The sequence below is a fragment of the Rhinopithecus roxellana genome, chromosome 6 (assembly GCF_007565055.1).
Source record: "Rhinopithecus roxellana isolate Shanxi Qingling chromosome 6, ASM756505v1, whole genome shotgun sequence".
Lineage (NCBI taxonomy): Eukaryota > Metazoa > Chordata > Mammalia > Primates > Cercopithecidae > Rhinopithecus > Rhinopithecus roxellana.
The window spans coordinates 30,210,783-30,221,660 of NC_044554.1; positions in this window are offsets into that span (position 1 = coordinate 30,210,783).

Here is a 10,878-nt window from a genome sequence, read left to right on the forward strand (position 1 = left end):
ATTTTGCTGACATCATATCTTGAAAAACAGCAAATTTATCAGGTGCATTTGTCAGATTTCTTGAATGTGCATGTCTTCCTTTTATAAACATGTTTTAAAATCACATGGAGGCTGGGTGCAGTGGCTCATGCCTGTAATCCCAGCACTTTGGGAGGCTGAGGCAGGCAGATCACTTGAGGTCAGGACTTTGAAACCAGCCTGGCCAACATGGTGAAACCCCGTCTCTACTAAAAAATACAAAAATTAGCCGGGCATGATGATGCATGCCTGCAATCCTAGCTACTCAGGAGGCTGAGGCAGGAGGATTGCTTGAATCCGGAAGGCAGAGGTTGCAGTGAGCAGAGATGGCGCCACTGCACTCCAGCCTGGGTGACAGAGTGAGACTCCATCTCAAAAAAAAAAAAAAATCACATGGAAGCGTCGCTTTTCAAATCTGAAAGCAAGGACACCAAAATGGTAAAAGTGGTTCTACCTGGGAGATGGGCTGTAAACAATTTTCATTTCTTTTATAATCTGAAAAAAAGGACAGTTAATGAAAAACAAGAATGTTAACATGCAAACATAAATGTTATCAAAAAAAAAAAAAACCAACCAGTGGTTATAAAAAAAAAAAAAAAAAAAGAGAAAGGGAGAAAGAGAAAGATACCAAATAAGTCCCTGTGCATTTAGCCATTGAACTGGAATTGGAGAACTGGTTTGTTTATACTGCAAAGTAATGCTAGCTTGGGCTTTCAGGACACAAAAAGCATTTATTCAGCATAGACATTTGAGTAGATCCTTTAATATGTTATGAGAACACATATAATTATTACAATCTGAAAATATAAATGATTTAATACTTTAGAAAAAAATTAATAATCTATTTCCTGCTAGGATCCAGCCTACTTTAAAAGAACACTGGTTTGTAAAACAATATAAGGTGTGCCATATAAGAAAACTATAGGCAAAACGAATGTCTTTTTACTGAGAAGTTTCTGCCAGTTCATTAACTATTACACACTATTTTCTTTATCAGTCATAAGATATAAAATATTTAGCAACTGATAATTCTTTTAAGATTATCCTAGGATAATCTTTGTATGACTGTATTCACAAGTGAGTTTCTAAGGTCAATTTCCTGTGCAATATTCTAAGTTCAGTGATTTTTTTTCCAAAAATTTCACAGGTCAGATTATGTATGACAACACTGAAAGTCAACCAGCTCTATCACTTGATATATTGCCCTTAGTTTAAAATGGCTGTTTTTAAAAACATATGGCTCCCAGCTGAAGTTTTATCACTGCTGTTTTTCTTCCCAGAAGATTCTATACCAATTTGATAAATTTTATCAGTGGGAAAATATTTTCTCCTCAAATTAGGAATGAATTTGTGCAACTGGAGATGTTTCTCACATGTAAAATATTCAATCAGAACATGTTCTTTTAATGTCAGGAATGTCTTTAGCCAGCAGTTATTAGTACACCAAGAATTGCAAAGCAACATGTCAACAGACTGTCATGGAAGTTTTACAAAACTAGAGTTGCCTTGTCTTTCCAGTGGGTGTCTTGGGGCAACAGGCCAGGTATCAGCAGGGAGTGTGTGCTACGGTACTCTGCCTGCCGGCCCACATGTCTAGGACACAAGGTGACAAGAGAACTTTGCAGCTCAAACTCACCAAGGACATGCACGAGTTTGAGGAGGGCATCACCCTGGATTGGGAACAGTGGATAAGATCAAGTTCAGGATCTTGTTGACAAAAAGATCTTTCATCCAGTAACCCCATTCCCATCAGGAATGCCTCTGTCAGAAATCTCACTGATTTCTGTCCTGGTTTCAGGTTCCAGGTCACACAGGCTGCCTGGAGGTCCTAGGCAATGATGACTCTAGGGGTAAGGAAGTTAACTGCCCCGCCAATCATGGAAGTGGGTTGCTGAAGGCACCCAGCTCACTCTGGTCTTGGGAGCAGGTCTAGGTTGTCCCATCGCTGACCTGGCCACCCTCTTACCTTGGCAGAGTTAACTATTCCTCTGCTCCAAATCCTACATCCCTTCCTTGCTTTCCTCTTGCTTGCTTTCTTGAGGAATCCTCTACATCTCCATGACCTCCAACCCCCCATCTTTATTCCTGTAGCTGGGACTACAGGGCATAAAACAAAATAAGCACTAAGTAAATGTCTTTTGAATGAATAAATGAAGGGTCGGGTACGGCCCAGACTTTTCAACATTTTTGCAAACATTTCGAACTGTTTTACTTTTGTCTAATTATACTGTTTTTTTTTTTTTGGATAATAAGTTCTTTAAACTAGTTACCAAGTCAAGTAATTCTGAACTGTTATCAGTAGACATTGCAGAGAATGCAAGAAGTGCTTTTAGTTGAAACACGCTGGAAATCAGTGAAAAAGAAACTGGGTTCATTTTATCTAGACTGTATATATTTTCAGATAATCTGAACACTTCATTCACTTCTCGACCTTTGCGTTTTCAGCCTAAAGATCAATCTCTTTTCTTCATTTAATGGAATCTCTTCTCTTTTCCCTCCCTAACTCCTACCTCACTCTCTCTCAATCTTTTTAGGTGCAGTGATCAAACATGCTTGTAGTATTTACTTTTGTGGATACCTCCATTTTTTTTTTTTTTTTTTAAGTTTGATCATGGCTTCAAAGAGAATAAAATACCTAGGAATCCAACTTACAAGGGATGTAAAGGACCTCTTCAAGGAGAACTACAAACCACTGCTCAGTGAAATCAAAGGGGACACAAACAAATGGAAGAACATACCATGCTCATGGATAGGAAGAATCAATATCGTGAAAATGGCCATACTGCCCAAGGTTATTTATAGATTCAATGCCATCCCCATCAAGCTACCAATGAGTTTCTTCACAGAATTGGAAAAAACTGCTTTAAAGTTCATATGGAACCAAAAAAGAGCCCACATTGCCAAGACAATCCTAAGTCAAAAGGACAAAGCTGGAGGCGTCACGCTACCTGACTTCAAACTATACTACAAGGCTACAGTAACCAAAACAGCATGGTACTGGTACCAAAACAGAGCTATAAACCAATGGAACAGAACAGAGTCCTCAGAAATAATACCACACATCTACAGCCATCTGATCTTTGACAAACCTGAGGGAAACAAGAAATGGGGAAAGGATTCCCTATTTAATAAATGGTGCTGGGAAAATTGGCTAGCCATAAGTAGAAAGCTGAAACTGGATCCTTTCCTTACTCCTTATACGAAGATTAATTCAAGATGGATTAGAGACTTAAATGTTAGACCTAATACCATAAAAACCCTAGAAGAAAATCTAGGTAGTACCATTCAGGACATAGGCATGGGCAAGGACTTCATGTCTAAAACACCAAAAGCAACGGCAGCAAAAGCCAAAATTGACAAATGGGATCTAATTAAACTAAAGAGCTTCTGCACAGCAAAAGAAACTACCATCAGAGTGAACAGGCAGCCTACAGAATGGGAGAAAATTTTTGCAATCTACTCATCTGACAAAGGGCTAATATCCAGAATCTACAAAGAACTCAAACAAATATACAAGAAAAAAACAAACAACCCCATCAAAAAGCGGGCAAAGGATATGAACAGACATTTCTCAAAAGAAGACATTCATACAGCCAACAGACACATGAAAAAATGCTCATCATCACTCGCCATCAGAGAAATGCAAATCAAAACCACAATGAGATACCATCTCACACCAGTTAGAATGGCAATCATTAAAAAATCAGGAAACAACAGTTGTTGGAGAGGATGTGGAGAAATAGGAACACTTTTACACTGTTGGTGGGATTGTAAACTAGTTCAACCATTATGGAAAACAGTATGGCAATTCCTCAAGGATCTAGAACTAGATGTACCATATGACCCAGCCATCCCACTACTGGGTATATACCCAAAGGATTATAAATTATTCTACTACAAAGACACATGCACACGTATGTTTATTGCAGCATTATTCACAATAGCAAAGACTTGGAATCAACCCAAATGTCCATCTGTGACAGACTGGATTAAGAAAATGTGGCACATATACACCATGGAATACTATGCAGCCATAAAAAAGGATGAGTTTGCGTCCTTTGTAAGGACATGGATGCAGCTGGAAACCATCATTCTTAGCAAACTGTCACAAGAAGAGAAAACCAAACACCGCATGTTTTCACTCATAGGTGGGAACTGAACAATGAGATCACTTGGACTCGGGAAGGGGAACATCACACACTGGGGCCTATCATGGGGAGGGGGGAGGGGGGAGGGATTGCATTGGGGAGTTATACATGATATAAATGATGAATTGATGGGTGCTGACGAGTTGATGGGTGCAGCACACCAACATGGCACAAATATACATATGTAACAAACCTGCACGTTACGCACATGTACCCTAGAACTTAAAAAAAAAAAAAAAAAAAAAAAGTTTGATCATGGCTCACTGCAGTCTCAACCTCCTGGGCTCAAATTATCCTCCCACCTCAGCCTCCCATGCAGCTGGTATTACAGGCACAGCCTAGCACGCCCTGCTAATTTTTATATTTTTTGTACAAATGGAGTTTCACCATGTTGCCCATGCTGGTCTCAAACTCCTAAGCTCAGGTGACCTACCCACCTCAGCCTCCTAAAGTGCTGGGATTACAGGTGCAAGCTACCACGTCTGGACTGTTAAGAAACTTAGATAAACAAGATCATATGATAAATATTCTTTGTCTTCTTTCACTTAACATTTTATCAGATTCATTCACACTGTTGTATGTAGCTGTAGATTCTTTGCATAATTGTAGGATATACCATAATGTAAATTAACCACAATTTATTCGTTCTACTTTTGATGGGCATTTGGATAGTTTCCAGTTTGTGATAATTATGAACTTTTTTGTACATGTCGTTTGGTAAATGTATAAACAAACAAACATATACTTGCTAGAGCTACACCTAAAAGAATGGCTACGGTATGGGGTATTCCATATTTGTTCAAGTTTCAGAGATATTATCTCTTCTCAAATTTCCAAAGTGGCTGTACCAACTTGCACTTCTATTAGCAGTGCATAAAAATTTTCATTGCTTCATATCCTTACCTACACTTGGTATCTTCCGTATTTTTTTCATTGTAGCCACTGGGTAGGTATATAGTGGTATTCCATTATGGTTTTATTTGCATGTCTCTGATAACTAATGAAACTGGGCACCTTTTTATGTTTATTGGACATCTATGTATCCACTTTTTTGGGTGCCAGTTTATTAAGGGTCTCTCCCCTTTGGCCACTTCCTAACATTTTCTTTTTCAAATCGTCTTGTGGTTTATATGATCTGGATGACAAGTGTTTCGCTAGGTAAGTGTATTGTGAATTTCTCCTATTCTTTGGCCTGCCGTTTGAATATCCTAATGGTGTCTTCTGACAAACAGAAGTTCTTAAATTTAATACAGATCAATATATGATAAATTGGTCAATATATCACTTATTTCCTTTATGGTGAGCACTTTTTTTTTTTTTTTTTGAGACAGATTCTTGTCCTGTTGCCCATGCTGGAGTGCATGGTGTGATCTAGGCTCACTGCAACCTCTGCCTCCTGGGTTCAAGAGATTCTCGTATTTCAGCCTCCCGAGTAGCTGGGATTACAGGCACCCACCACCACGCCTGACTAATTTTTGTATTTTTAGTAGAGACGAGGTTTCACCACATTGGACAGACTGGTCTTGAACTTGCAACCTCAGGTAATCCACCCGCCTTGGCCTCCCAAAGTGCTGAGACTGTAGGCGTGAGCCACTGCACCCAGCCGTTTATGGTAAGCACAGTTTTGATTCTGTTTAAGAACTTTTTGACTATTCCAAAATCATTCCCTGTTTTCTTTCACATTTAGATCAGCAGCTCATCTGGTTTGAGGCAGGGGTCAAGATCCACCACCCGTGCCCCCACCCCGTAAGGATAGCCAGAGCCAGTTGACCAAAAACCAATGATTGAAAAGATGATCCTTTCCCAACTGCACTGAAAAGCCACCTTTGTTATAAACCATATAGGTATGAGTCTGTTTCTGGACTCTGTTTCCCATTGGTCTATTTGTCGATCTTCGGGGCAGTTATCACTGTCTTAACCACAACAGCTTTAAAAAGCTAGGTTTTGGCTGGGCACGGTGGCTCACGCCTATAATCCCAGCACTTTGGGAGGCCAAGGTGGCGAATCACCTGAGGTCAGGCGTTTGAGACCAGCCTGGCCAACATGGTGAAACCCTGTCTCACTAAAAATACAAAAATTAACTGGGTGTGGTGGCAGGCGCCACCTATCTGGGAGGCTGAGGCAGGAGAAACGCTTGAACCCAGGAGACGCAGGTTGCAGTGAGCCAAGACCATGCCACTGCACTCCAGCCTGGGCAACAAGAGTGAAACTCCATTTCTAAAATAAAATAAAAAGCAGGTTTTTATATTTGGTAGTAAAGTCGCCCAGTTTCATTCTTAATTCTCTTGGCTCTTTTCGGCCTTTTGCATTTTGCGTGTATTTTAGAATCAACTTGTCAATTTCCACACACAACACAGATGCAAATGCATTCACAAATCCTGTTGGGATTTTGATTGGCATTGTGTTGAATCTGTGCATCTTCCAAATCATAAAAATGACATTCTATTTAGGGCTTTAAAAAAGTTTTCCTCAATATTGTTTTGTAATATTTTGTGCCTAGGTCTTACACGTTTCATCAGATGACTAGATATTTATTTGGTATTTTCCCAAAGGTAAATGGTATATATCACTTTAAAAGTTTAATTTCCTCTTTATTGTTAGTACACAGAAATGGATTTTTTGTAAACTAGGTTTATATCCAGTGACCTTGTTAACTTCACTCATTAATTCTAATACTTGAAGATTACTTATACAATTGTGCAGTTTTGTTTCCAAGTCTTATCCTTTCCTAAAACTACTTTTTTTTTTTTTTTGGAGGCCGTCTTGCTCTCTTGCCCAGGCTAGAGTGCACTGGCTTGATCCCAGCTCATTGCAACCTCTGCTGCCCAAGTTCAAGCAATTTCTCATACCTCAACCTCTTGAGTAACTGGGACCATAGGCATGCACCACCACACCTAGCTAATTTTTGTGTTTTTAGTAGAGACAGTGTCTCACCACGTTGCCCAGGCTGGTCTTGAATTCCTGAGCTCAGGCAATCAGCCCACCTCAGCCTCCCAAAAGTGTTGGGATTACAGGCGTGAGCCATCACACCCAGACTTAAAAATAAATAAATAAACAAACAAGGTGGGGTCTTGTTTTGTTGCCCAAACTGAAGAGTAGTGGCTATTCACAGGCACAATCCCACTGGTAGTGATCAGTACAGGAGTTATGACCTGGTCCATTTCCAACCTGAGTCGATTCACCCCTCCTTAGGCAACCTCGTGGTCTCTAGTTCCTGGAAGTTCACCACACTGATGCTCAACTTGGTGCAGACACCTGATCAACACAGCCCACTACAGCTCAGCACTCCTGGGCTCAAGTGATCCTCTACGTTCTCTCTTTGTACAGTATTTTTCAGTCTTTATTGATCTTCTTCTTTGTTATAGCCCAGAATAATGGTAAGATTAATCAGTTCTTTGCTTCCCCAAATCCTCAATAGTCTTTTACAAGACAGGTGTCACATCTGGAAAATGATAGTCTGCCCAGGGGTTGTTTGTAAGCATATTTTGGCCAAGTACTCCTCAGTTTCACACCTGAATTTGTTTAAAACAGCCAGGTAATTTCTAGGTAGTCTAAAGGCTTATATCTATTTTAGTCTACTCATTTTGTTTGATCAAATTTCTTTCTTAAAAGTCTTAAAATGGTAACATCTTGATCAGTTTAGCTGAAACTGTGTTTGGGAAAGTGAATAATATGATATGGCTGGAACTTACGGTGGTGGAAGTATGAGATAAAGCTGAAATAGCATCTTGTTACAGCCAGAGAAAGGGATATGGGAGCTGGGAGGTCATGATCTCCTCATTATGTAATTTTGGGGATGACATCCCATTCCTTTTGTGGCCATATCCTATTAGAAGCAAGTCACTAGGTCTAGCCCACAATAAGGGAGAAGATTACACATGGCAGTGAATACCAGGAGGTGGTATTAATAATACGGAAGCACTGGCCGGGTATGGTGGCTCACGCCTGTAATCCCAGCACTTTGGGAGGCCAAGGCAGGTGGATCACCTGAGGTCAGGAGTTTGAGACCAGCCTGGCCAACATGGTGAAACCCCATCTCTACTAAAATTACAAAAATTAGCCGGACATGGTGGTGCACATCTGTAATCCCAGCTACTCGGGAGGCTGAGGTAGAACTGCTTGAGATGGAGGTTGCAGTGAGCCAAGATCGCGCCATCACACTCCAGTCTGGCCAACAGAGTGAGACTCTCTCTCAAAGACAAACAAAAATAAAAATAAAACCAAAAAGGAACATTTTAGAGGCTGGCTACCACACCTTCCTCGGGTTTTCTAGAGGTGACTATTTCAACCTGGTTCTGAAAAGGATCAGGTTAATTTCAATCACAACCAAAAATTATGTTATCTTTATTAAGGTTTCTCGACATGCCACACATCTTCTGGCCCCATTCTGGGGTGTGTTCCAGGCTGTAGTACAATACCACTCTGGTTCTTCATGAGAGCTCATCCCTTCTCAGGCTCCCTGTGTTGAGAATTGATACTCCTTATATGCAATCTTTCTTGTATCCTATATCCAATCTGTCAGGAAATTCCATTGCTCATACCTTCAAAATACATCCACACTCTACTTCCCACCAGCTCACCGTTACCACTTTGGTCTGAGCCACAATCATTTCTTCCCTGGCTTATTACAACGGACTCATCACTGTCCTCTCTGATTTGGCCCCGGCTCCGCTTCAGGCTCCTTTCAACACAGGAGCTAAAATCATCTTGTTTAAATGATCAAATCACCTTTTTGCTCAAAATCCTCTCATTCTGTAAAAGATAAAGACCTAACTATGGTCCACAAGGAGCTGAAAAATCTGCTTGTGCCTCCTACATTCTTCAACATCATTTCCTACTTTTCTTCCCCTTCCCGTCCTAGAGCACATCAGCCATGCTTCTGCTTTGGGCCCAGGCACTGACTGGCCCTTCTCTCTGCCTAGAACAGTCTTCTCTCAGTAAATGCTCCCTCAGCTCCTTCAAGTTTTTCTTCATATGTCACCTTCAAAATGAGGGCTCCCCTAACCAAGTGGTTTTTAAAAAATTATTTTATTCCCAGGCTGGAGTGCAGTGGCACCATTTCACTGCAACCTCCGCCTCCCAGGCTCAAGCGATCCTCCCACCTCAGCCTCCAGACTAGCTGGGACTATAGGCACTTGCTACCATGACCGGCTACGTTTTGTATTTTTGGAAGAGGTGAAGCTTCGCTATGTTGCTCAGGCTGATCTAGAACTTGTGAACTCAAGTAATCCTCCATCTCAGTCCCCAAAGTGCTGGGATTACAGGCGTGAACCACCTCACGTTCAGCTCCAAGCTGTTTTAAAATAACAGCATTTGCACCCAATACTTCCCTCTTCCCATGCCTTTTTTTTTGAGATAGAGTCTGCTCTGTTGCCCAGGCTGGAGTGCAGTGGTGCGATCTCAGCTCACTGCAAGTTCCGCCTCCCGGGTTCACGCCATTTTCCTGCCTCAGCCTCATGAGTAGCTAGGACGACAGGCACCCGCCACCACACCCGGCTAATTTTTTCTATTTTTAGTAGAGATGGGGTTTCACCGTGTTAGCCAGGACGGTCTCGATCTCCTGACATTGTGATCCACCTGCCTCGACCTCCCAAAGTGCTGGGATTTCAGGCGTGAGCCACTGCGCCCAGCCGCCCATGCCTTATTTTTATTACCACCTCATGTTCGGTATAATTATCATTCAGAGTAAGCACTCCACAAATGAGTGCTGAATAATGTGTGGAAAGTAAATCCCATTTTTGGGGTTGAAAGGGAGGTTCTGAGAAGTCAAGGGATGCAAAGGGAAGTTCTGCGATGTTAACAGCCTTAACGTAGCACTTCCATCTCCTCCAGTTCCCCCAGGACAACCCTGAGGATCAGCTGTGTGCGGGAGACCTAGGCCCTGGGGTTACAACAGTGAAAAAGGTAGTGCTACTTCCTGACTTTGGGGCTTAACTGTTTTTGGTTTCATCTTGTAACTTTAATACTGAATTTCTGTTGTTCACACAAGACAGAACAATCTTTACACAGAAATGAAAAAGCTTGGTGATCCTCAACCTCCATGTCCACCTTAGTGTTTAGCCTGGCTTTCTGCTTCTACGCCCCTTGAGTAACTGGCATTTACACACACACTTGCTCATATGTTTACTATTCATTACACATATTAAAATTTTTTTTTCCCATTGAAATAGTCATAGAAGTCTGTACAATAGGCTTGTATATTTTCTTGCTTTCCTGGGTTAGACATCTTCAGACTTCTTTTTTTTTTTTTTTGTAGCAAAAGCAAAATACTTCTTCCCCCTCCTAACTTTGCTGTATTTGTCATATATGGAAAGGAGTCGCAAGACATCATACAAATCCCGCATAAAATGAAATCCTTCTGGAATATTTTCAAATTATCCCTTTTCTGCCATTACTGTGGCCTAAACTACCTTGCTTAAATGGATATCATTGAATTAAGAAAATACTGTGATCCACTGGCATCCCTTTTCACCCTAGCCTTCATATTATATCTGTTATATATATATTTAATATCATCCCACCTAGCTCTTTAATGGTTAGAGTCCCACCAACACACTCTTCTCAGTGGGAATGGTCGCTCTATAAAGGTCTTTTTACATGTTTCTGTTTTTTCCTAACATTCACCTGGTGCCAATAATTATATTTTGTCCGATCACTTTTTTTTAGAGATAGGGTCTCATCCTGTTGCTCAGGCTGGAGCGCAGTGACACGA